Here is a 25,576-nt window from a genome sequence, read left to right as displayed (position 1 = left end):
CCACTTCAACTGCCATTTTTTCCTTATATCTACTCTCCAGAGAATGTTCTCCTCTCTCTTCTCCCCTGCTGGTCCTGGCTTCACCCCTTCTCCCCCCCGAATGAAACCCTCAGACCCCAGCCTCATTTTCTCTCTGGCCCTGGACCCTCTTCATGGCAATGCACAGCGTTTGGAGTTCCACACAAAGACCCATCTCTGGCCTCATTCATCAGCACTTGAAGCAAGTGTGCTCCGGCCTCTGGGAGTGCAGCTCGCTCACACGGGCTCACTGTGGACACGCCGCAATCACACAGTCATTGAGTGCACCAGAGAACCTGGCCTCTAATAAAAGGCATGAATGCCACAAATCACCCAACCCAATGCCTTGCATGTCTCTACTTTTTCCTTCTCCTCTCATCTCTCATGTCACTTTCCCCATTTCCTCTCTCTGCCAGCTTGGCTTCTCTCTCTCCTGGCTGCAGCTTCAGCCACATGTGTGACACTGCAGGAACAGCCTGACCCACCGGGAAGTGGGAGAGGACTCTTTGTCAGCAACTGAAGTGACAGAACAAGGGGGAATGGGATGAAACTGCAAGAGCTGGAATCCATTCCATGATGGCAAGAAGTTCTTTCCTGTCAGGGTGCTTGTCCCTGACACAGGGACCAGCGCAGAGAGCCTGTGCATACCCCATGCCCACCAACATCCAAGGCCAGCTTGGACAGGGGCCGCAGCAACCTGCTGTGCTGCGAGGCTGCTCAGCTTGGAACCAGATGATCCTTAGGGTCCCTTCCAGGCCAAACCATTCAAGGATTTCATCATTCCACCATGCCCATCTCCCAGTGTGGAGCGGCCCTGAAACTTCTGTGACATCACAGCTCCCACAGCGTTCCAGGTGGAACGTCCAGCACCTGGAAACCACCACAGCAGACACTCTGCCTGCTGCCAGCGCTCAGTTGGCGCTCGCTCTGCGCTCTGCCCGTCAGCACTCAGCTGTTGCTGCTGCTGCCTGGGCTTTTCCTGCTGCCTGCTCTGGAGCACCAACCCCAGCAGGATGAGCACTGCTGCGCCAGTGGAGGTACTGTGCCATTCCAGGGAGGAGGCAGCCTGTTTGAGCAGGCTGCAGCCATGTGGCAATGGATGGTGTGGGACAGGAACCCCACTGTGACATTGTGCTGTCTCTTGCAGACTAACAGAGACACTGTGGTGGCGATGGAAGTGGACATGGTGCTGAATGAGGAAGAGATGATGGAGGTGGACGTGGAAGACCAGGTTGAGGAGATGGAAGTTGATGAGGAGGATGACATCGAGGCGATGGAAGTGGATGAGAAGGATGAGGAGGAGCCCATGGTCCTAGGATGAAGATGGAGCCCCACAAGTAAGACAGGCAGATGCTCCCCATGCCCTGCCCACAGACACAGTGGCTGCCCTGACGCCAGGCTGGGGCTGGGCTGGATGGCCCCGCTCAGGGACACGCTGCCCGCAGGGGGCCTGGATTGTGCTGCCACAAGCACCAGCCCTGGCCTGCCCTGCACTTGCCTGGGGCCACACCAGCCCTGCCAGCCCTGTCCCAGCTCTTGGGGCCCAGCTGGGCCCAGTGCTGGCAGCTGACTCCAGCTTTGCTTCTTTCTTCCTTCCAGGACTGATGCAGATGATGGCTGTAGATATTTCGGCGGTGTATATATGTTTGAAAAGTTAGGATATTTTTGTAAATATGTTCTTAGGTTAGTAGTTCTTTGTAAATATGTTTTGAAGATTGTTACTCCATAGGATCCCATGGAAATATGTGCAGTAGATTGTTGTTGTTGTTGTTGTTATGAGGATTGTTGTAATGAAATGTGTTCTGTAAATCCTCGTGTTTGCCGATGTTCAGCAAATAAATAATGATTCTTTATAAAACTTCACTTCTCTTTCTCATTCCTTTGGGCACTGTCAGAACCCCGGACCTCCCCCTGACCATCCTAAATGATTCCAGCCCCAGCCAGGGGGCTTTAAATCCCTGGCAGGGGGTTCAGAGACCCTGGCATGTAGCCAAAGACCCCTGGGCCTTTGAATTTAACCCATAAAGCAAGTTACCACCTTTATGTCAAGAATTAAAAGTCACAACAATTTAGATAGTCTAGTAATAGTAATCACAAAGTGAACGGAAAACATTTAGAGCACTGTACACAGAGGTTTTGAACCTTGTACGAAAGAGTTTGGTATTATCTACATAGATAGAAAAATTTGGGTGTACCCAGTCCTTCCTCTTTCTTCTCGCTAGCATCCATATGAAAGACGATATTACCATTCACATATTGGTTTCAAGTAGAAAGTCACTATCTAACTTAAGTAATAGGTATTAAAACATTCTTGTAAACATAGTATAGGCAGGTTTTAATATAAAAGATAACACCAACCCAAGAGGCAAAAAGAGTACCTTAAGCTGACCTGCTGAACAAACCTCAGCAGGCCAGCAAAAAAATGTTTTAGACAAAATATAAAAATCAACCTTAAGAGAGTGAAGCACATACTTCTCAACTCTTCCTTCGACAGCTAAGTTAGAGAAAAAGAGACTTCTAACGTACCTCGAAATCCCTTCAACCAAAGAAAACCCAAGAGGCACAGGCAGCGTTTGCACAGTTGGGATTTCCACTTGTTCCGGGATCCCGGGGCTGGAGCTCCCTGGGGCTGCTGCCACGGCCACCCCGCGCCTGGGGGTCCCTGTGCACAGGGGGTCCCACTGACACCACTGCTGCCGCTGGCCACTGCTGCTGCTCCTGGGCTGGGGCACAGCCGCGTCCCCAAGAGCTGAGCTCTCACCAGCACAGAGGGGGCTCTCACTGCACTGGCCCCTGCAGCCATGCCACCAAAGCAAGGCAGGAAACTTTCAGCCACCCTTCCTGCTGCAGCCACAGACACTCCTGGCTCCAGAGCCGCCATCAGCCCACAGGGATGCAAAATCCACCTGCCCGCTCTCACGGCCTTGACAGCCTTGGCAACTGTGGCACCTGCATCTGGGCTGCTGCAGGGGCTGATGTTTAAGCCTTGCAGCCTCCAAAGGCTCCGGGCTCTGCTTCCCACCCTGCTCTGCACTGCCCTGGCTCCACATTGCTCAAGAGACAAAAGCCAAGCCAGGGCATCCTCACCCTGCCCAAATTGCTGAATTGACTGCAGTCCTTAGGACCTTCTCCACTTTCAAAGAACCTCTTCATTTGATCACTGATTCGGCAGATGTCTATGACCTAGTGCAGCGGGCCGAAAATTCCATTTTCAAAGACATTTCTAACCCCTACTAGAGCATTTGCTTTCCCCTTTCATTTCTCTTTTGTCCCACAGACAACACCCACGCTATATCATGCACACAAGGTCTTATACCACCCTTCCTGCATTTATAGTAGGCAATGCTAGAGCAGATGCCTCAGCAATGCTTCTCCAAACCTCCCCACGGAATGTTTCTGACCAGGCTAGGATCCGCCACCACTTCTACCATCAAAACATTCCTGCACCGCTCAGCATCTTTAAAATTACCCAAGATCAGGCAAGATTCATGGCAAACACCTGCCCAAATTGTCAGCAACATGCCTTTGCTTCTGTCAGAGCTGTACTCAATCCAAGAGGACTAAAGACTCTCCAGATCGGGCAATCACACATCACACACCAAGCCCCTTTCGGGAGACTAAAATACATCCCCGTCTCAATCCACACCGACAACGCTGCGGTTTCTGCCCCTGCCCATGCTGCTGAAAAATCAAAAGATGCTATAAAACGTTACTTTTTAGCCTTTTCCACCTCCCCTGTTCCACAGGAAATTAAAACTGATCATGGTCCTGCTTATACCTCCCACTGATTCCAACCATTTTCTGACCAGTGGGCTACAAAACATGTCACAGCCATACCACACTCTGCCACAGGACAGTCCATCGTCCAGAGGGCCCACTCTTCCATCCAAAGGATCCTTGATCAACAGAGACAGGGAGTCCACATAGTATCTCCCATTGAGAGCCTGGCCAAGGCCCTTGATGTGCTCAACTTTTTGAACAACTCCCCCAGTCATCAGGCATTTTATATTTAATTGGCAGCCCAATAAAAAGAAAAGCCACCTGTGTTGATCAAAGACCCTGAATCCAAAGAAATTATGGGCCCTTTCCCATTCATTACTTGGGAGGGAGGATATGCTTGTGTCTCTACAGCAGCAGGCCCAAGACGCATCCCAGCAAAAAACATCAAACTCTTCTGCCAATGGCCAGGCAAACACCACAGCCACCATCAGAAAAACAGAACAAAAGCCTAAGAGAGACAGCAGCAGCCTGCAAAAGAAGAAGAAGGACAGAAGAAGATCTCCTAAGCAGTGTGGACCACACACACCAACACCAAGAGAGCTCAGACACCACTAACTGCGATATCCCGCTTAACAATTGGAAAAACTGTATTCTAGCCTTGATATTTGATTCTTCTAATAAGCTGACTTCAAACCCTTGCCTTACAGAAGAGAAAGTTTAGTGGGACCAGAATTTAAGGTTCACATTGCAATCTCCCTATCTCTTTACTTTCAGGCCACCCAAGCCTCCACCCACTACTAAATTAGCTAAAGTCAAAGGATGCTGTCCTTTGTTGCCACTGCAGCAGGAAGCTGGATGCTCCTCACTATGCCGCATGCCTTCGCATGGGTGGTTCCACAGCCAAGCCACAATTTCTTGCCCATGGCCACGCATGTCAACCTCTTCTCACATAGGGACTCAGTATACCAGAGCGGCCAGCTGCTCACAGATCAAATCAATAAGATCCAGACAAAAGGCAACAACGACTGGCTCACTGGACTGTTGAAAGACTGGGGCATGAAAGGCTGGCTTTCATCTTTACGTCCAACAATATGAAGTCTAATAAGTCTAAGTGCCGTGTTCTGCATTTTGGCCACAAAAATCCCCTACAGCGTTACAGGCTGGGGACGGTGTGGCTGGATAGTGTTCAGGCAGAAAGGGACCTGGGGGTGCTGGTTGACAGCCGATTGGATATGAGCCAGCAATGTGCCTTGGTGGCCAAGAAGGCCAACGGCATCCTGGCCTGCATTAGGACTTGTGTGAGCAGCAGGAGCAGGGAGGTCATTCTCCCCCTGTACTCGGCACTGGTGAGGCCACATCTTGAGTACTGTGTCCAGTTCTGGGCCCCTCAATTTAGGAAGGATATTGAGATACTTGAGCGTGTCCAGAGGAGAGCAACGAGGCTGGTGAGGGGCTTGGAAAACAAGCCCTACGAGGAACATTTGAGGGAGCTGGGGTTGTTTAGCCTGGAGAAGAGGAGGCTTAGAGGTGACCTTATTGCTCTCTACAACTTCCTGAAGGGAGGTTGTAGACAGGTGGGGGTCGGTCTCTTCCACCGGGCAGCAACTGACAGAACAAGGGGACACAGTCTCAAGCTACGTCAGGGAAGGTATAGGTTAGATATTAGGAAAAAAATTTTCACTGAAAGAATAATAAAGCACTGGAACTGTCTTCCCAGGGAGGTGGTGGAATCACCATCACTGGATGTGTTTAAAAAAAGACTGGACATGCCACTTGGTGCTATAGTCTAGTTGAGATGTTAGGGCATAGGTTGGACTTGATGATCTTAGGGGTCTCTTCCAAACTCATGATTCTGTGATTCTGTGATTTAGTCAAGACTGTTTTGTGGGCTTTGTTTCTTGTATTCATTGTCTTGGTTATTCTATCCAGTTTTGCTCAACGCTTGCAAAAGTCCATGGCAGAAGCCTTCATTCTTGAAAACAAAAAGGGGGCACTTGTGGAGGCCCAGGGGCCTCTCATTGCAACTGTGATACCTTAGGGCAAAGGGGACCAAGGTGAAACAGAGAAACCCCTCTGAATGCAAGGCTCTCACCCATGGCCACTTGCAGCCTCTTGCAATCCGCAGGTTTTGTTGCTATCACCCACTTCAACTGCCATTTTTTCCTTATATCTACTCTCCAGAGAATGTTCTCCTCTCTCTTCTCCCCTGCTGGTCCTGGCTTCACCCCTTCTCCCCCCCGAATGAAACCCTCAGACCCCAGCCTCATTTTCTCTCTGGCCCTGGACCCTCTTCATGGCAATGCACAGCGTTTGGAGTTCCACACAAAGACCCATCTCTGGCCTCATTCATCAGCACTTGAAGCAAGTGTGCTCCGGCCTCTGGGAGTGCAGCTCGCTCACACGGGCTCACTGTGGACACGCCGCAATCACACAGTCATTGAGTGCACCAGAGAACCTGGCCTCTAATAAAAGGCATGAATGCCACAAATCACCCAACCCAATGCCTTGCATGTCTCTACTTTTTCCTTCTCCTCTCATCTCTCATGTCACTTTCCCCATTTCCTCTCTCTGCCAGCTTGGCTTCTCTCTCTCCTGGCTGCAGCTTCAGCCACATGTGTGACACTGCAGGAACAGCCTGACCCACCGGGAAGTGGGAGAGGACTCTTTGTCAGCAACTGAAGTGACAGAACAAGGGGGAATGGGATGAAACTGCAAGAGCTGGAATCCATTCCATGATGGCAAGAAGTTCTTTCCTGTCAGGGTGCTTGTCCCTGACACAGGGACCAGCGCAGAGAGCCTGTGCATACCCCATGCCCACCAACATCCAAGGCCAGCTTGGACAGGGGCCGCAGCAACCTGCTGTGCTGCGAGGCTGCTCAGCTTGGAACCAGATGATCCTTAGGGTCCCTTCCAGGCCAAACCATTCAAGGATTTCATCATTCCACCATGCCCATCTCCCAGTGTGGAGCGGCCCTGAAACTTCTGTGACATCACAGCTCCCACAGCGTTCCAGGTGGAACGTCCAGCACCTGGAAACCACCACAGCAGACACTCTGCCTGCTGCCAGCGCTCAGTTGGCGCTCGCTCTGCGCTCTGCCCGTCAGCACTCAGCTGTTGCTGCTGCTGCCTGGGCTTTTCCTGCTGCCTGCTCTGGAGCACCAACCCCAGCAGGATGAGCACTGCTGCGCCAGTGGAGGTACTGTGCCATTCCAGGGAGGAGGCAGCCTGTTTGAGCAGGCTGCAGCCATGTGGCAATGGATGGTGTGGGACAGGAACCCCACTGTGACATTGTGCTGTCTCTTGCAGACTAACAGAGACACTGTGGTGGCGATGGAAGTGGACATGGTGCTGAATGAGGAAGAGATGATGGAGGTGGACGTGGAAGACCAGGTTGAGGAGATGGAAGTTGATGAGGAGGATGACATCGAGGCGATGGAAGTGGATGAGAAGGATGAGGAGGAGCCCATGGTCCTAGGATGAAGATGGAGCCCCACAAGTAAGACAGGCAGATGCTCCCCATGCCCTGCCCACAGACACAGTGGCTGCCCTGACGCCAGGCTGGGGCTGGGCTGGATGGCCCCGCTCAGGGACACGCTGCCCGCAGGGGGCCTGGATTGTGCTGCCACAAGCACCAGCCCTGGCCTGCCCTGCACTTGCCTGGGGCCACACCAGCCCTGCCAGCCCTGTCCCAGCTCTTGGGGCCCAGCTGGGCCCAGTGCTGGCAGCTGACTCCAGCTTTGCTTCTTTCTTCCTTCCAGGACTGATGCAGATGATGGCTGTAGATATTTCGGCGGTGTATATATGTTTGAAAAGTTAGGATATTTTTGTAAATATGTTCTTAGGTTAGTAGTTCTTTGTAAATATGTTTTGAAGATTGTTACTCCATAGGATCCCATGGAAATATGTGCAGTAGATTGTTGTTGTTGTTGTTGTTATGAGGATTGTTGTAATGAAATGTGTTCTGTAAATCCTCGTGTTTGCCGATGTTCAGCAAATAAATAATGATTCTTTATAAAACTTCACTTCTCTTTCTCATTCCTTTGGGCACTGTCAGAACCCCGGACCTCCCCCTGACCATCCTAAATGATTCCAGCCCCAGCCAGGGGGCTTTAAATCCCTGGCAGGGGGTTCAGAGACCCTGGCATGTAGCCAAAGACCCCTGGGCCTTTGAATTTAACCCATAAAGCAAGTTACCACCTTTATGTCAAGAATTAAAAGTCACAACAATTTAGATAGTCTAGTAATAGTAATCACAAAGTGAACGGAAAACATTTAGAGCACTGTACACAGAGGTTTTGAACCTTGTACGAAAGAGTTTGGTATTATCTACATAGATAGAAAAATTTGGGTGTACCCAGTCCTTCCTCTTTCTTCTCGCTAGCATCCATATGAAAGACGATATTACCATTCACATATTGGTTTCAAGTAGAAAGTCACTATCTAACTTAAGTAATAGGTATTAAAACATTCTTGTAAACATAGTATAGGCAGGTTTTAATATAAAAGATAACACCAACCCAAGAGGCAAAAAGAGTACCTTAAGCTGACCTGCTGAACAAACCTCAGCAGGCCAGCAAAAAAATGTTTTAGACAAAATATAAAAATCAACCTTAAGAGAGTGAAGCACATACTTCTCAACTCTTCCTTCGACAGCTAAGTTAGAGAAAAAGAGACTTCTAACGTACCTCGAAATCCCTTCAACCAAAGAAAACCCAAGAGGCACAGGCAGCGTTTGCACAGTTGGGATTTCCACTTGTTCCGGGATCCCGGGGCTGGAGCTCCCTGGGGCTGCTGCCACGGCCACCCCGCGCCTGGGGGTCCCTGTGCACAGGGGGTCCCACTGACACCACTGCTGCCGCTGGCCACTGCTGCTGCTCCTGGGCTGGGGCACAGCCGCGTCCCCAAGAGCTGAGCTCTCACCAGCACAGAGGGGGCTCTCACTGCACTGGCCCCTGCAGCCATGCCACCAAAGCAAGGCAGGAAACTTTCAGCCACCCTTCCTGCTGCAGCCACAGACACTCCTGGCTCCAGAGCCGCCATCAGCCCACAGGGATGCAAAATCCACCTGCCCGCTCTCACGGCCTTGACAGCCTTGGCAACTGTGGCACCTGCATCTGGGCTGCTGCAGGGGCTGATGTTTAAGCCTTGCAGCCTCCAAAGGCTCCGGGCTCTGCTTCCCACCCTGCTCTGCACTGCCCTGGCTCCACATTGCTCAAGAGACAAAAGCCAAGCCAGGGCATCCTCACCCTGCCCAAATTGCTGAATTGACTGCAGTCCTTAGGACCTTCTCCACTTTCAAAGAACCTCTTCATTTGATCACTGATTCGGCAGATGTCTATGACCTAGTGCAGCGGGCCGAAAATTCCATTTTCAAAGACATTTCTAACCCCTACTAGAGCATTTGCTTTCCCCTTTCATTTCTCTTTTGTCCCACAGACAACACCCACGCTATATCATGCACACAAGGTCTTATACCACCCTTCCTGCATTTATAGTAGGCAATGCTAGAGCAGATGCCTCAGCAATGCTTCTCCAAACCTCCCCACGGAATGTTTCTGACCAGGCTAGGATCCGCCACCACTTCTACCATCAAAACATTCCTGCACCGCTCAGCATCTTTAAAATTACCCAAGATCAGGCAAGATTCATGGCAAACACCTGCCCAAATTGTCAGCAACATGCCTTTGCTTCTGTCAGAGCTGTACTCAATCCAAGAGGACTAAAGACTCTCCAGATCGGGCAATCACACATCACACACCAAGCCCCTTTCGGGAGACTAAAATACATCCCCGTCTCAATCCACACCGACAACGCTGCGGTTTCTGCCCCTGCCCATGCTGCTGAAAAATCAAAAGATGCTATAAAACGTTACTTTTTAGCCTTTTCCACCTCCCCTGTTCCACAGGAAATTAAAACTGATCATGGTCCTGCTTATACCTCCCACTGATTCCAACCATTTTCTGACCAGTGGGCTACAAAACATGTCACAGCCATACCACACTCTGCCACAGGACAGTCCATCGTCCAGAGGGCCCACTCTTCCATCCAAAGGATCCTTGATCAACAGAGACAGGGAGTCCACATAGTATCTCCCATTGAGAGCCTGGCCAAGGCCCTTGATGTGCTCAACTTTTTGAACAACTCCCCCAGTCATCAGGCATTTTATATTTAATTGGCAGCCCAATAAAAAGAAAAGCCACCTGTGTTGATCAAAGACCCTGAATCCAAAGAAATTATGGGCCCTTTCCCATTCATTACTTGGGAGGGAGGATATGCTTGTGTCTCTACAGCAGCAGGCCCAAGACGCATCCCAGCAAAAAACATCAAACTCTTCTGCCAATGGCCAGGCAAACACCACAGCCACCATCAGAAAAACAGAACAAAAGCCTAAGAGAGACAGCAGCAGCCTGCAAAAGAAGAAGAAGGACAGAAGAAGATCTCCTAAGCAGTGTGGACCACACACACCAACACCAAGAGAGCTCAGACACCACTAACTGCGATATCCCGCTTAACAATTGGAAAAACTGTATTCTAGCCTTGATATTTGATTCTTCTAATAAGCTGACTTCAAACCCTTGCCTTACAGAAGAGAAAGTTTAGTGGGACCAGAATTTAAGGTTCACATTGCAATCTCCCTATCTCTTTACTTTCAGGCCACCCAAGCCTCCACCCACTACTAAATTAGCTAAAGTCAAAGGATGCTGTCCTTTGTTGCCACTGCAGCAGGAAGCTGGATGCTCCTCACTATGCCGCATGCCTTCGCATGGGTGGTTCCACAGCCAAGCCACAATTTCTTGCCCATGGCCACGCATGTCAACCTCTTCTCACATAGGGACTCAGTATACCAGAGCGGCCAGCTGCTCACAGATCAAATCAATAAGATCCAGACAAAAGGCAACAACGACTGGCTCACTGGACTGTTGAAAGACTGGGGCATGAAAGGCTGGCTTTCATCTTTACGTCCAACAATATGAAGTCTAATAAGTCTAAGTGCCGTGTTCTGCATTTTGGCCACAAAAATCCCCTACAGCGTTACAGGCTGGGGACGGTGTGGCTGGATAGTGTTCAGGCAGAAAGGGACCTGGGGGTGCTGGTTGACAGCCGATTGGATATGAGCCAGCAATGTGCCTTGGTGGCCAAGAAGGCCAACGGCATCCTGGCCTGCATTAGGACTTGTGTGAGCAGCAGGAGCAGGGAGGTCATTCTCCCCCTGTACTCGGCACTGGTGAGGCCACATCTTGAGTACTGTGTCCAGTTCTGGGCCCCTCAATTTAGGAAGGATATTGAGATACTTGAGCGTGTCCAGAGGAGAGCAACGAGGCTGGTGAGGGGCTTGGAAAACAAGCCCTACGAGGAACATTTGAGGGAGCTGGGGTTGTTTAGCCTGGAGAAGAGGAGGCTTAGAGGTGACCTTATTGCTCTCTACAACTTCCTGAAGGGAGGTTGTAGACAGGTGGGGGTCGGTCTCTTCCACCGGGCAGCAACTGACAGAACAAGGGGACACAGTCTCAAGCTACGTCAGGGAAGGTATAGGTTAGATATTAGGAAAAAAATTTTCACTGAAAGAATAATAAAGCACTGGAACTGTCTTCCCAGGGAGGTGGTGGAATCACCATCACTGGATGTGTTTAAAAAAAGACTGGACATGCCACTTGGTGCTATAGTCTAGTTGAGATGTTAGGGCATAGGTTGGACTTGATGATCTTAGGGGTCTCTTCCAAACTCATGATTCTGTGATTCTGTGATTTAGTCAAGACTGTTTTGTGGGCTTTGTTTCTTGTATTCATTGTCTTGGTTATTCTATCCAGTTTTGCTCAACGCTTGCAAAAGTCCATGGCAGAAGCCTTCATTCTTGAAAACAAAAAGGGGGCACTTGTGGAGGCCCAGGGGCCTCTCATTGCAACTGTGATACCTTAGGGCAAAGGGGACCAAGGTGAAACAGAGAAACCCCTCTGAATGCAAGGCTCTCACCCATGGCCACTTGCAGCCTCTTGCAATCCGCAGGTTTTGTTGCTATCACCCACTTCAACTGCCATTTTTTCCTTATATCTACTCTCCAGAGAATGTTCTCCTCTCTCTTCTCCCCTGCTGGTCCTGGCTTCACCCCTTCTCCCCCCCGAATGAAACCCTCAGACCCCAGCCTCATTTTCTCTCTGGCCCTGGACCCTCTTCATGGCAATGCACAGCGTTTGGAGTTCCACACAAAGACCCATCTCTGGCCTCATTCATCAGCACTTGAAGCAAGTGTGCTCCGGCCTCTGGGAGTGCAGCTCGCTCACACGGGCTCACTGTGGACACGCCGCAATCACACAGTCATTGAGTGCACCAGAGAACCTGGCCTCTAATAAAAGGCATGAATGCCACAAATCACCCAACCCAATGCCTTGCATGTCTCTACTTTTTCCTTCTCCTCTCATCTCTCATGTCACTTTCCCCATTTCCTCTCTCTGCCAGCTTGGCTTCTCTCTCTCCTGGCTGCAGCTTCAGCCACATGTGTGACACTGCAGGAACAGCCTGACCCACCGGGAAGTGGGAGAGGACTCTTTGTCAGCAACTGAAGTGACAGAACAAGGGGGAATGGGATGAAACTGCAAGAGCTGGAATCCATTCCATGATGGCAAGAAGTTCTTTCCTGTCAGGGTGCTTGTCCCTGACACAGGGACCAGCGCAGAGAGCCTGTGCATACCCCATGCCCACCAACATCCAAGGCCAGCTTGGACAGGGGCCGCAGCAACCTGCTGTGCTGCGAGGCTGCTCAGCTTGGAACCAGATGATCCTTAGGGTCCCTTCCAGGCCAAACCATTCAAGGATTTCATCATTCCACCATGCCCACCTCCCAGTGTGGAGCGGCCCTGAAACTTCTGTGACATCACAGCTCCCACAGCGTTCCAGGTGGAACGTCCAGCACCTGGAAACCACCACAGCAGACACTCTGCCTGCTGCCAGCGCTCAGTTGGCGCTCGCTCTGCGCTCTGCCCGTCAGCACTCAGCTGTTGCTGCTGCTGCCTGGCCTTTTCCTGCTGCCTGCTCTGGAGCACCAACCCCAGCAGGATGAGCACTGCTGCGCCAGTGGAGGTACTGTGCCATTCCAGGGAGGAGGCAGCCTGTTTGAGCAGGCTGCAGCCATGTGGGAATGGATGGTGTGGGACAGGAACCCCACTGTGACATTGTGCTGTCTCTTGCAGACTAACAGAGACACTGTGGTGGCGATGCAAGTGGACATGGTGCTGAATGAGGAAGAGATGATGGAGGTGGACGTGGAAGACCAGGTTGAGGAGATGGAAGTTGATGAGGAGGATGACATCGAGGCGATGGAAGTGGATGAGAAGGATGAGGAGGAGCCCATGGTCCTCGGATGAAGATGGAGCCCCACAAGTAAGACAGGCAGATGCTCCCCATGCCCTGCCCACAGACACAGTGGCTGCCCTGGCGCCAGGCTGGGGCTGGGCTGGATGGCCCCGCTCAGGGACACGCTGCCCGCAGGGGGCCTGGATTGTGCTGCCACAAGCACCAGCCCTGGCCTGCCCTGCACTTGCCTGGGGCCACAGCAGCCCTGCCAGCCCTGTCCCAGCTCCTGGGGCCCAGCTGGGCCCAGTGCTGGCAGCTGACTCCAGCTTTGCTTCTTTCTTCCTTCCAGGACTGATGCAGATGATGGCTGTAGATATTACGGCGGTGTATATATGTTTGAAAAGTTAGGATATTTTTGTAAATATGTTCTTAGGTTAGTAGTTCTTTGTAAATATGTTTTGAAGATTGTTACTCCATAGGATCCCATGGAAATATGTGCAGTAGATTGTTGTTGTTGTTGTTGTTATGAGGATTGTTGTAATGAAATGTGTTCTGTAAATCCTCGTGTTTGCCGATGTTCAGCAAATAAATAATGATTCTTTATAAAACTTCACTTCTCTTTCTCATTCCTTTGGGCACTGTCAGAACCCCGGACCTCCCCCTGACCATCCTAAATGATTCCAGCCCCAGCCAGGGGGCTTTAAATCCCTGGCAGGGGGTTCAGAGACCCTGGCATGTAGCCAAAGACCCCTGGGCCTTTGAATTTAACCCATAAAGCATGTTACCACCTTTATGTCAAGAATTAAAAGTCACAACAATTTAGATAGTCTAGTAATAGTAATCACAAAGTGAACGGAAAACATTTAGAGCACTGTACACAGAGGTTTTGAACCTTGTACGAAAGAGTTTGGTATTATCTACATAGATAGAAAAATTTGGGTGTACCCAGTCCTTCCTCTTTCTTCTCGCTAGCATCCATATGAAAGACGATATTACCATTCACATATTGGTTTCAAGTAGAAAGTCACTATCTAACTTAAGTAATAGCTATTAAAACATTCTTGTAAACATAGTATAGTCAGGTTTTAATATAAAAGATAACACCAACCCAAGAGGCAAAAAGAGTACCTTAAGCTGACCTGCTGAACAAACCTCAGCAGGCCAGCAAAAAAATGTTTTAGACAAAATATAAAAATCAACCTTAAGAGAGTGAAGCACATACTTCTCAACTCTTCCTTCGACAGCTAAGTTAGAGAAAAAGAGACTTCTAACGTACCTCGAAATCCCCTCAACCAAAGAAAACCCAAGAGGCACAGGCAGCGTTTGCACAGTTGGGATTTCCACTTGTTCCGGGATCCCGGGGCTGGAGCTCCCTGGGGCTGCTGCCACGGCCACCCCGCGGCTGGGGGTCCCTGTGCACAGGGGGTCCCACTGACACCACTGCTGCCGCTGGCCACTGCTGCTGCTCCTGGGCTGGGGCACAGCCGCGTCCCCAAGAGCTGAGCTGTCACCAGCACAGAGGGGGCTCTCGCTGCACTGGCCCCTGCAGCCATGCCACCAAAGCAAGGCAGGAAACTTTCAGCCACCCTTCCTGCTGCAGCCACAGCCACTCCTGGCTCCAGAGCCGCCATCAGCCCACAGGGATGCAAAATCCACTTGCCCGCTCTCAAGGCCTTGACAGCCTTGGCAACTGTGGCACCTGCATCTGGGCTGCTGCAGGGGCTGATGTTTAAGGCTTGCAGCCTCCAAAGGCTCCGGGCTCTGCTTCCCACCCTGCTCTGCACTGCCCTGGCTCCGCATTGCTCAAGAGACAAAAGCCAAGCCAGGGCATCCTCACCCTGCCCAAATTGCTGAATTGACTGCAGTCCTTAGGACCTTCTCCACTTTCAAAGAACCTCTTCATTTGATCACTGATTCGGCAGATGTCTATGACCTAGTGCAGCGGGCCGAAAATTCCATTTTCAAAGACATTTCTAACCCCTACTAGAGCATTTGCTTTCCCCTTTCATTTCTCTTTTGTCCCACAGACAACACCCACGCTATATCATGCACACAAGGTCTTATACCACCCTTCCTGCATTTATAGTAGGCAATGCTAGAGCAGATGCCTCAGCAATGCTTCACCAAACCTCCCCACGGAATGTTTCTGACCAGGCTAGGATCCGCCACCACTTCTACCATCAAAACATTCCTGCACCGCTCAGCATCTTTAAAATTACCCAAGATCAGGCAAGATCCATGGCAAACACCTGCCCAAATTGTCAGCAACATGCCTTTGCTTCTGTCAGAGCTGTACTCAATCCAAGAGGACTAAAGACTCTCCAGATCGGGCAATCACACATCACACACCAAGCCCCTTTCGGGAGACTAAAATACATCCCCGTCTCAATCCACACCGACAACGCTGCGCTTTCTGCCCCTGCCCATGCTGGTGAAAAATCAAAAGATGCTATAAAACGTTCCTTTTTAGCCTTTTCCACCTTCCCTGTTCCACAGGAAATTAAAACTGATCATGGTCCTGCTAATACCTCCCACTGATTCCAACCATTTTCTGACCAGTGGGCTACAAAACATGTCACAGCCATACCACACTCTGCCACGGGACAGTCCATCGTCCAGAGGGCCCACTCTTCCATCCAAAGGATCCTTGATCAACAGAGACAGGGAGTCCACATAGTATCTCCCATTGAGAGCCTGGCCAAGGCCCTTGATGTGCTCAACTTTTTGAACAACTCCCCCAGTCATCAGGCATTTTATATTTAATTGGCAGCCCAATAAAAAGAAAAGCCACCTGTGTTGATCAAAGACCCTGAATCCAAAGAAATTATGGGCCCTTTCCCATTCATTACTTGGGAGGGAGGATATGCTTGTGTCTCTACAGCAGCAGGCCCAAGACGCATCCCAGCAAAAAACATAAAACTCTTCTGCCAATGGCCAGGCAAACACCACAGCCACCATCAGAAAAACAGAACAAAAGCCTAAGAGAGACAGCAGCAGCCTGCAAAAGAAGAAGAAGGACAGAAGAAGATCTCCTAAGCAGTGTGGACCACACACACCAACACCAAGAGAGCTCAGACACCACTAACTGCGATATCCCGCTTAACAATTGGAAAAACTGTATTCTAGCCTTGATATTTGATTCTTCTAATAAGCTGACTTCAAACCCTTGCCTTACAGAAGAGAAAGTTTAGTGGGACCAGAATTTAAGGTTCACATTGCAATCTCCCTATCTCTTTACTTTCAGGCCACCCAAGCCTCCACCCACTACTAAATTAGCTAAAGTCAAAGGATGCTGTCCTTTGTTGCCACTGCAGCAGGAAGCTGGATGCTCCTAACTATGCCGCATGCCTTCGCATGGGTGGTTCCACAGCCAAGCCACAATTTCTTGCCCATGGCCACGCATGTCAACCTCTTCTCACATAGGGACTCAGTATACCAGAGCGGCCAGCTGCTCACAGATCAAATCAATAAGATCCAGACAAAAGGCAACAACGACTGGCTCACTGGACTGTTGAAAGACTGGGGCATGAAAGGCTGGCTTTCATCTTTACGTCCAATAATATGAAGTCTAATAAGTCTAAGTGCCGTGTTCTGCATTTTGGCCACAAAAATCCCCTACAGCGTTACAGGCTGGGGACGGTGTGGCTGGATAGTGTTCAGGCAGAAAGGGACCTGGGGGTGCTGGTTGACAGCCGATTGGATATGAGCCAGCAATGTGCCTTGGTGGCCAAGAAGGCCAACGGCATCCTGGCCTGCATTAGGACTTGTGTGAGCAGCAGGAGCAGGGAGGTCGTTCTCCCCCTGTACTCGGCACTGGTGAGGCCACATCTTGAGTACTGTGTCCAGTTCTGGGCCCCTCAATTTAGGAAGGATATTGAGATACTTGAGCGTGTCCAGAGGAGAGCAACGAGGCTGGTGAGGGGCTTGGAAAACAAGCCCTACGAGGAACATTTGAGGGAGCTGGGGTTGTTTAGCCTGGAGAAGAGGAGGCTTAGAGGTGACCTTATTGCTCTCTACAACTTCCTGAAGGGAGGTTGTAGACAGGTGGGGGTCGGTCTCTTCCACCGGGCAGCAACTGACAGAACAAGGGGACACAGTCTCAAGCTACGTCAGGGAAGGTATAGGTTAGATATTAGGAAAAAAATTTTCACTGAAAGAATAATAAAGCACTGGAACTGTCTTCCCAGGGAGGTGGTGGAATCACCATCACTGGATGTGTTTAAAAAAAGACTGGACATGCCACTTGGTGCTATAGTCTAGTTGAGATGTTAGGGCATAGGTTGGACTTGATGATCTTAGGGGTCTCTTCCAAACTCATGATTCTGTGATTCTGTGATTTAGTCAAGACTGTTTTGTGGGCTTTGTTTCTTGTATTCATTGTCTTGGTTATTCTATCCAGTTTTGCTCAACGCTTGCAAAAGTCCATGGCAGAAGCCTTCATTCTTGAAAACAAAAAGGGGGCACTTGTGGAGGCCCAGGGGCCTCTCATTGCAACTGTGATACCTTAGGGCAAAGGGGACCAAGGTGAAACAGAGAAACCCCTCTGAATGCAAGGCTCTCACCCATGGCCACTTGCAGCCTCTTGCAATCCGCAGGTTTTGTTGCTATCACCCACTTCAACTGCCATTTTTTCCTTATATCTACTCTCCAGAGAATGTTCTCCTCTCTCTTCTCCCCTGCTGGTCCTGGCTTCACCCCTTCTCCCCCCCGAATGAAACCCTCAGACCCCAGCCTCATTTTCTCTCTGGCCCTGGACCCTCTTCATGGCAATGCACAGCGTTTGGAGTTCCACACAAAGACCCATCTCTGGCCTCATTCATCAGCACTTGAAGCAAGTGTGCTCCGGCCTCTGGGAGTGCAGCTCGCTCACACGGGCTCACTGTGGACACGCCGCAATCACACAGTCATTGAGTGCACCAGAGAACCTGGCCTCTAATAAAAGGCATGAATGCCACAAATCACCCAACCCAATGCCTTGCATGTCTCTACTTTTTCCTTCTCCTCTCATCTCTCATGTCACTTTCCCCATTTCCTCTCTCTGCCAGCTTGGCTTCTCTCTCTCCTGGCTGCAGCTTCAGCCACATGTGTGACACTGCAGGAACAGCCTGACCCACCGGGAAGTGGGAGAGGACTCTTTGTCAGCAACTGAAGTGACAGAACAAGGGGGAATGGGATGAAACTGCAAGAGCTGGAATCCATTCCATGATGGCAAGAAGTTCTTTCCTGTCAGGGTGCTTGTCCCTGACACAGGGACCAGCGCAGAGAGGCTGTGCATACCCCATGCCCACCAACATCCAAGGCCAGCTTGGACAGGGGCCGCAGCAACCTGCTGTGCTGGGAGGCTGCTCAGCTTGGAACCAGATGATCCTTAGGGTCCCTTCCAGGCCAAACCATTCAAGGATTTCATCATTCCACCATGCCCATCTCCCAGTGTGGAGCGGCCCTGAAACTTCTGTGACATCACAGCTCCCACAGCGTTCCAGGTGGAACGTCCAGCACCTGGAAACCACCACAGCAGACACTCTGCCTGCTGCCAGCGCTCAGTTGGCGCTCGCTCTGCGCTCTGCCCGTCAGCACTCAGCTGTTGCTGCTGCTGCCTGGCCTTTTCCTGCTGCCTGCTCTGGAGCACCAACCCCAGCAGGATGAGCACTGCTGCGCCAGTGGAGGTACTGTGCCATTCCAGGGAGGAGGCAGCCTGCTTGAGCAGGCTGCAGCCATGTGGGAATGGATGGTGTGGGACAGGAACCCCACTGTGAGATTGTGCTGTCTCTTGCAGACTAACAGAGACACTGTGGTGGCGATGGAAGTGGACATGGTGCTGAATGAGGAAGAGATGATGGAGGTGGACGTGGAAGACCAGGTTGAGGAGATGGAAGTTGATGAGGAGGATGACATCGAGGCGATGGAAGTGGATGAGAAGGATGAGGAGGAGCCCATGGTCCTTGGATGAAGATGGAGCCCCACAAGTAAGACAGGCAGATGCTCCCCATGCCCTGCCCACAGACACAGTGGCTGCCCTGGCGCCAGGCTGGGGCTGGGCTGGATGGCCCCGCTTAGGGACACGCTGCCCGCAGGGGGCCTGGATTGTGCTGCCACAAGCACCAGCCCTGGCCTGCCCTGCACTTGCCTGGGGCCACACCAGCCCTGCCAGCCCTGTCCCAGCTCCTGGGGCCCAGCTGGGCCCAGTGCTGGCAGCTGACTCCAGCTTTGCTTCTTTCTTCCTTCCAGGACTGATGCAGATGATGGCTGTAGATATTACGGCGGTGTATATATGTTTGAAAAGTTAGGATATTTTTGTAAATATGTTCTTAGGTTAGTAGTTCTTTGTAAATATGTTTTGAAGATTGTTACTCCATAGGATCCCATGGAAATATGTGCAGTAGATTGTTGTTGTTGTTGTTATGAGGATTGTTGTAATGAAATGTGTTCTGTAAATCCTCGTGTTTGCCGATGTTCAGCAAATAAATAATGATTCTTTACAAAACTTCACTTCTCTTTCTCATTCCTTTGGGCACTGTCAGAAGCCCGGACCTCCCCCTGACCATCCTAAATGATTCCAGCCCCAGCCAGGGGGCTTTAAATCCCTGGCAGGGGGTTCAGAGACCCTGGCATGTAGCCAAAGACCCCTGGGCCTTTGAATTTAACCCATAAAGCATGTTACCACCTTTATGTCAAGAATTAAAAGTCACAACAATTTAGATAGTCTAGTAATAGTAATCACAAAGTGAACGGAAAACATTTAGAGCACTGTAGACAGAGGTTTTGAACCTTGTACGAAAGAGTTTGGTATTATCTACATAGATAGAAAAATTTGGGTGTACCCAGTCCTTCCTCTTTCTTCTCGCTAGCATCCATACGAAAGACGATATTACCATTCACATATTGGTTTCAAGTAGAAAGTCACTATCTAACTTAAGTAATAGCTATTAAAACATTCTTGTAAACATAGTATAGTCAGGTTTTAATATAAAAGATAACACCAACCCAAGAGGCAAAAAGAGTACCTTAAGCTGACCTGCTGAACAAACCTCAGCAGGCCAGCAAAAAAATGTTTTAGACAAAATATAAAAATCAACCTTAAGAGAGTGAAGCACATACTTCTCAACTCTTCCTTCGACAGCTAAGTTAGAGAAAAAGAGACTTCTAACGTACCTCGAAATCCCCTCAACCAAAGAAAACCCAAGAGGCACAGGCAGCGTTTGCACAGTTGGGATTTCCACTTGTTCCGGGATCCCGGGGCTGGAGCTCCCTGGGGCTGCTGCCACGGCCACCCCGCGGCTGGGGCTCCCTGTGCACAGGGGGTCCCACTGACACCACTGCTGCCGCTGGCCACTGCTGCTGCTCCTGGGCTGGGGCACAGCCGCGTCCCCAAGAGCTGAGCTCTCACCAGCACAGAGGGGGCTCTCACTGCACTGGCCCCTGCAGCCATGCCACCAAAGCAAGGCAGGAAACTTTCAGCCACCCTTCCTGCTGCAGCCACAGCCACTCCTGGCTCCAGAGCCGCCATCAGCCCACAGGGATGCAAAATCCACCTGCCCGCTCTCAAGGCCTTGACAGCCTTGGCAACTGTGGCACCTGCATCTGGGCTGCTGCAGGGGCTGATGTTTAAGGCTTGCAGCCTCCAAAGGCTCCGGGCTCTGCTTCCCACCCTGCTCTGCACTGCCCTGGGCCCGCATTGCTCAAGAGACAAAAGCCAAGCCAGGGGATCCTCACCCTGCCCAAATTGCTGAATTGACTGCAGTCCTTAGGACCTTCTCCACTTTCAAAGAACCTCTTCCTTTGATCACTGATTCGGCACATGTCTATGACCTAGTGCAGCGGGCCGAAAATTCCATTTTCAAAGACATTTCTAACCCCAACTAGAGCATTTGCTTTCCCCTTTCATTTCTCTTCTGTCCCACAGACAACACCCACACTATATCATGCACACAAGGTTTCATACCACCCTTCCTGCATTTATAGTAGGCAATGCTAGAGCAGATGCCTCAGCAATGCTTCTCCAAACCTCCCTACGGAATCTTTCTGACCAGGCTAGGATCCGCCACCACTTCTACCATCAAAACATTCCTGCACCGCTCAGCATCTTTAAAATTACCCAAGATCAGGCAAGATTCATGGCAGCCACCTGCCCAAATTGTCAGCAACGTGCCTTTGCTTCTGTCAGAGCTGCACTCAATCCAAGAGGACTAAAGACTCTCCAGATCGGGCAATCACACATCACACACCAAGCCCCTTTTGGGAGACTAAAATACATCCCCGTCTCAATCCACACCGACAACGCTGCGGTTTCTGCCCCTGCCCATGCTGCTGAAAAATCAAAAGATGCTATAAAACGTTCCTTTTTAGCCTTTTCCACCTCCCCTGTTCCACAGGAAATTAAAACTGATCATGGTCCTGCTTATACCTCCCACTGATTCCAAACGTTTTCTGACCAGTGGGCTACAAAACATGTCACAGCCATACCACACTCTGCCACAGGACAGTCCATAGTCCAGAGGGCCCACTCTTCCATCCAAAGGATCCTTGATCAACAGAGACAGGGAGTCCACATAGTATCTCCCATTGAGAGCCTGGCCAAGGCCCTTGATGTGCTCAACTTTTTCAACAACTCCCCCAGTCATCAGGCATTTTATATTTAATTGGCAGCCCAATAAAAAGAAAAGCCACCTGTCTTGATCAAAGACCCTGAATCCAAAGAAATTATGGGCCCTTTCCCATTCATTACTTGGGAGGGAGGATATGCTTGTGTCTCTACAGCAGCAGGCCCAAGACACATCCCAGCAAAAAACATAAAACTCTTCTGCCAATGGCCAGGCAAACACCACAGCCACCATCAGAAAAACAGAACAAAAGCCTAAGAGAGACAGCAGCAGCCTGGAAAAGAAGAAGAAGAAGGACAGAAGAAGATCTCCTAAGCAGTGTGGACCACACACACCAACACCAAGAGAGCTCAGACACCACTAACTGCGATATCCCGCTTAACAATTGGAAAAACTGTATTCTAGCCTTGATATTTGATTCTTCTAATAAGCTGACTTCAAACCCTTGCCTTACAGAAGAGAAAGTTTAGTGGGACCAGAATTTAAGTTTCACATTGCAATCTCCCTATCTCTTTACTTTCAGGCCACCCAAGCCTCCACCCACTAGTAAATTAGCTAAAGTCAAAGGATGCTGTCCTTTCTTGCCACTGCAGCAGGAAGCTGGATGCTCCTAACTATGCCGCATGCCTTCGCATGGGTGGTTCCACAGCCAAGCCACAATTTCTTGCCCATGGCCACACATGTCAACCTCTTCTCACATAGGGACTCAGTATACCAGAGCGGCCAGCTGCTCACAGATCAAATCAATAAGATCCAGACAAAAGGCAACAACGACTGGCTCACTGGACTGTTGAAAGACTGGGGCATGAAAGGCTGGCTTTCATCTTTACGTCCAACAATATGAAGTCTAATAAGTCTAAGTGCCGTGTTCTGCATTTTGGCCACAAAAATCCCCTACAGCGTTACAGGCTGGGGACGGTGTGGCTGGATAGTGTTCAGGCAGAAAGGGACCTGGGGGTGCTGGTTGACAGCCGATTGGATATGAGCCAGCAATGTGCCTTGGTGGCCAAGAAGGCCAACGGCATCCTGGCCTGCATTAGGACATGTGTGAGCAGCAGGAGCAGGGAGGTCATTCTCCCCCTGTACTCGGCACTGGTGAGGCCACATCTTGAGTACTGTGTCCAGTTCTGGGCCCCTCAATTTAGGAAGGATATTGAGATACTTGAGCGTGTCCAGAGGAGAGCAACGAGGCTGGTGAGGGGCTTGGAAAACAAGCCCTACGAGGAACATTTGAGGGAGCTGGGGTTGTTTAGCCTGGAGAAGAGGAGGCTTAGAGGTGACCTTATTGCTCTCTACAACATCCTGAAGGGAGGTTGTAGACAGGTGGGGGTCGGTCTCTTCCACCGGGCAGCAACTGACAGAACAAGGGGACACAGTCTCAAGCTACGTCAGGGAAGGTATAGGTTAGATATTAGGAAAAAAATTTTCACTGAAAGAATAATAAAGCACTGGAATTGTCTTCCCAGGGAGGTGGTGGAATCACCATCACTGGATGTGTTTAAAAAAAGACTGGACATGCCACTTGGTGCTATAGTCTAGTTGAGATGTTAGGGCATAGGTTGGACTTGATGATCTTAGGGGTCTCTTCCAAACTCATGATTCTGTGATTCTGTGATTTAGTCAAGACTGTTTTGTGGGCTTTGTTTCTTGTATTCATTGTCTTGGTTATTCTATCCAGTTTTGCTCAACGCTTGCAAAAGTCCATGGCAGAAGCCTTCATTCTTGAAAACAAAAAGGGGGCACTTGTGGAGGCCCAGGGGCCTCTCATTGCAACTGTAATACCTTAGGGCAAAGGGGACCAAGGTGAAACAGAGAAACCCCTCTGAATGCAAGGCTCTCACCCATGGCCACTTGCAGCCTCTTGCAATCCGCAGGTTTTGTTGCTATCACCCACTTCAACTGCCATTTTTTCCTTATATCTACTCTCCAGAGAATGTTCTCCTCTCTCTTCTCCCCTGCTGGTCCTGGCTTCACCCCTTCTCCCCCCCGAATGAAACCCTCAGACCCCCGTCTCATTTTCTCTCTGGCCCTGGACCCTCTTCATGGCAATGCACAGCGTTTGGAGTTCCACACAAAGACCCATCTCTGGCCTCATTCATCAGCACTTGAAGCAAGTGTGCTCCGGCCTCTGGGAGTGCAGCTCGCTCTCACGGGCTCACTGTGGACACGCCGCAATCACACAGTCATTGAGTGCACCAGAGAACCTGGCCTCTAATAAAAGGCATGAATGCCACAAATCACCCAACCCAATGCCTTGCATGTCTCTACTTTTTCCTTCTCCTCTCATCTCTCATGTCACTTTCCCCATTTCCTCTCTCTGCCAGCTTGGCTTCTCTCTCTCCTGGCTGCAGCTTCAGCCACATGTGTGACACTGCAGGAACAGCCTGACCCACAGGGAAGTGGGAGAGGACTCTTTGTCAGCAACTGAAGTCACAGAACAAGGGGGAATGGGATGAAACTGCAAGAGCTGGAATCCATTCCATGATGGCAAGAAGTTCTTTCCTGTCAGGGTGCTTGTCCCTGACACAGGGACCAGCGCAGAGAGGCTGTGCATACCCCATGCCCACCAACATCCAAGGCCAGCTTGGACAGGGGCCGCAGCAACCTGCTGTGCTGGGAGGCTGCTCAGCTTGGAACCAGATGATCCTTAGGGTCCCTTCCAGGCCAAACCATTCAAGGATTTCATCATTCCACCATGCCCATCTCCCAGTGTGGAGTGGCCCTGAAACTTCTGTGACATCACAGCTCCCACAGCGTTCCAGGTGGAACGTCCAGCACCTGGAAACCACCACAGCAGACACTCTGCCTGCTGCCAGCACTCAGTTGGCGCTCGCTCTGCGCTCTGCCCGTCAGCACTCAGCTGTTGCTGCTGCTGCCTGGGCTTTTCCTGCTGCCTGCTCTGGAGCACCAACCCCAGCAGGATGAGCACTGCTGCGCCAGTGGAGGTACTGTGCCATTCCAGGGAGGAGGCAGCCTGCTTGAGCAGGCTGCAGCCATGTGGCAATGGATGGTGTGGGACAGGAACCCCACTGTGAGATTGTGCTGTCTCTTGCAGACTAACAGAGACACTGTGGTGGCGATGGAAGTGGACATGGTGCTGAATGAGGAAGAGATGATGGAGGTGGACGTGGAAGACCAGGTTGAGGAGATGGAAGTTGATGAGGAGGATGACATCGAGGCGATGGAAGTGGATGAGAAGGATGAGGAGGAGCCCATGGTCCTTGGATGAAGATGGAGCCCCACAAGTAAGACAGGCAGATGCTCCCCATGCCCTGCCCACAGACACAGTGGCTGCCCTGGCGCCAGGCTGGGGCTGGGCTGGATGGCCCCGCTCAGGGACACGCTGCCCGCAGGGGGCCTGGATTGTGCTGCCACAAGCACCAGCCCTGGCCTGCCCTGCACTTGCCTGGGGCCACACCAGCCCTGCCAGCCCTGTCCCAGCTCCTGGGGCCCAGCTGGGCCCAGTGCTGGCAGCTGACTCCAGCTTTGCTTCTTTCTTCCTTCCAGGACTGATGCAGATGATGGCTGTAGATATTACGGCGGTGTATATATGTTTGAAAAGTTAGGATATTTTTGTAAATATGTTCTTAGGTTAGTAGTTCTTTGTAAATATGTTTTGAAGATTGTTACTCCATAGGATCCCATGGAAATATGTGCAGTAGATTGTTGTTGTTGTTGTTATGAGGATTGTTGTAATGAAATGTGTTCTGTAAATCCTCGTGTTTGCCGATGTTCAGCAAATAAATAATGATTCTTTATAAAACTTCACTTCTCTTTCTCATTCCTTTGGGCACTGTCAGAAGCCCGGACCTCCCCCTGACCATCCTAAATGATTCCAGCCCCAGCCAGGGGGCTTTAAATCCCTGGCAGGGGGTTCAGAGACCCTGGCATGTAGCCAAAGACCCCTGGGCCTTTGAATTTAACCCATAAAGCATGTTACCACCTTTATG

The 25,576-nt window shown here is 50.6% G+C and overlaps 1 protein-coding gene and 3 long non-coding RNA genes across 4 annotated transcripts in view; 3 read left to right on the top strand and 1 right to left on the bottom strand.

The window, feature by feature from the left end:
- LOC135302359 (hydrocephalus-inducing protein-like) overlaps positions 1–776 on the bottom strand; it is a 29,473-nt gene extending 28,697 nt beyond the window's left edge. The window contains exon 1 of the mRNA XM_064422729.1: positions 667–776. The gene's annotated coding sequence lies outside the window, so the exon portion shown is untranslated. The remainder of the gene's footprint in view (positions 1–666) is intronic.
- A 167-nt stretch (positions 777–943) lies between these two features.
- Positions 944–1,793, top strand: LOC135302251 (uncharacterized). The gene is made up of 3 exons (XR_010363954.1): positions 944–1,055; positions 1,166–1,355; positions 1,618–1,793. It is a non-coding gene; the product is annotated as an uncharacterized LOC135302251 (long non-coding RNA).
- Positions 1,794–6,814: 5,021 nt separating this feature from the next.
- On the top strand, positions 6,815–7,672 carry LOC135302250 (uncharacterized). The gene is made up of 3 exons (XR_010363953.1): positions 6,815–6,934; positions 7,045–7,234; positions 7,497–7,672. It is a non-coding gene; the product is annotated as an uncharacterized LOC135302250 (long non-coding RNA).
- Positions 7,673–12,703: 5,031 nt separating this feature from the next.
- Positions 12,704–13,601, top strand: LOC135302249 (uncharacterized). Its single transcript, XR_010363952.1, has 3 exons — positions 12,704–12,813; positions 12,924–13,113; positions 13,376–13,601. It is a non-coding gene; the product is annotated as an uncharacterized LOC135302249 (long non-coding RNA).
- The last annotated feature ends 11,975 nt before the right edge of the window (positions 13,602–25,576 follow it).

The sequence above is a fragment of the Passer domesticus genome, chromosome 6 (genome assembly GCF_036417665.1).
Source record: "Passer domesticus isolate bPasDom1 chromosome 6, bPasDom1.hap1, whole genome shotgun sequence".
In the NCBI taxonomy this organism is placed as follows: Eukaryota; Metazoa; Chordata; class Aves; order Passeriformes; family Passeridae; genus Passer; species Passer domesticus.
Note: the sequence above shows the minus strand (reverse complement) of the source record. Positions and strands in the feature narration are given on the sequence as shown.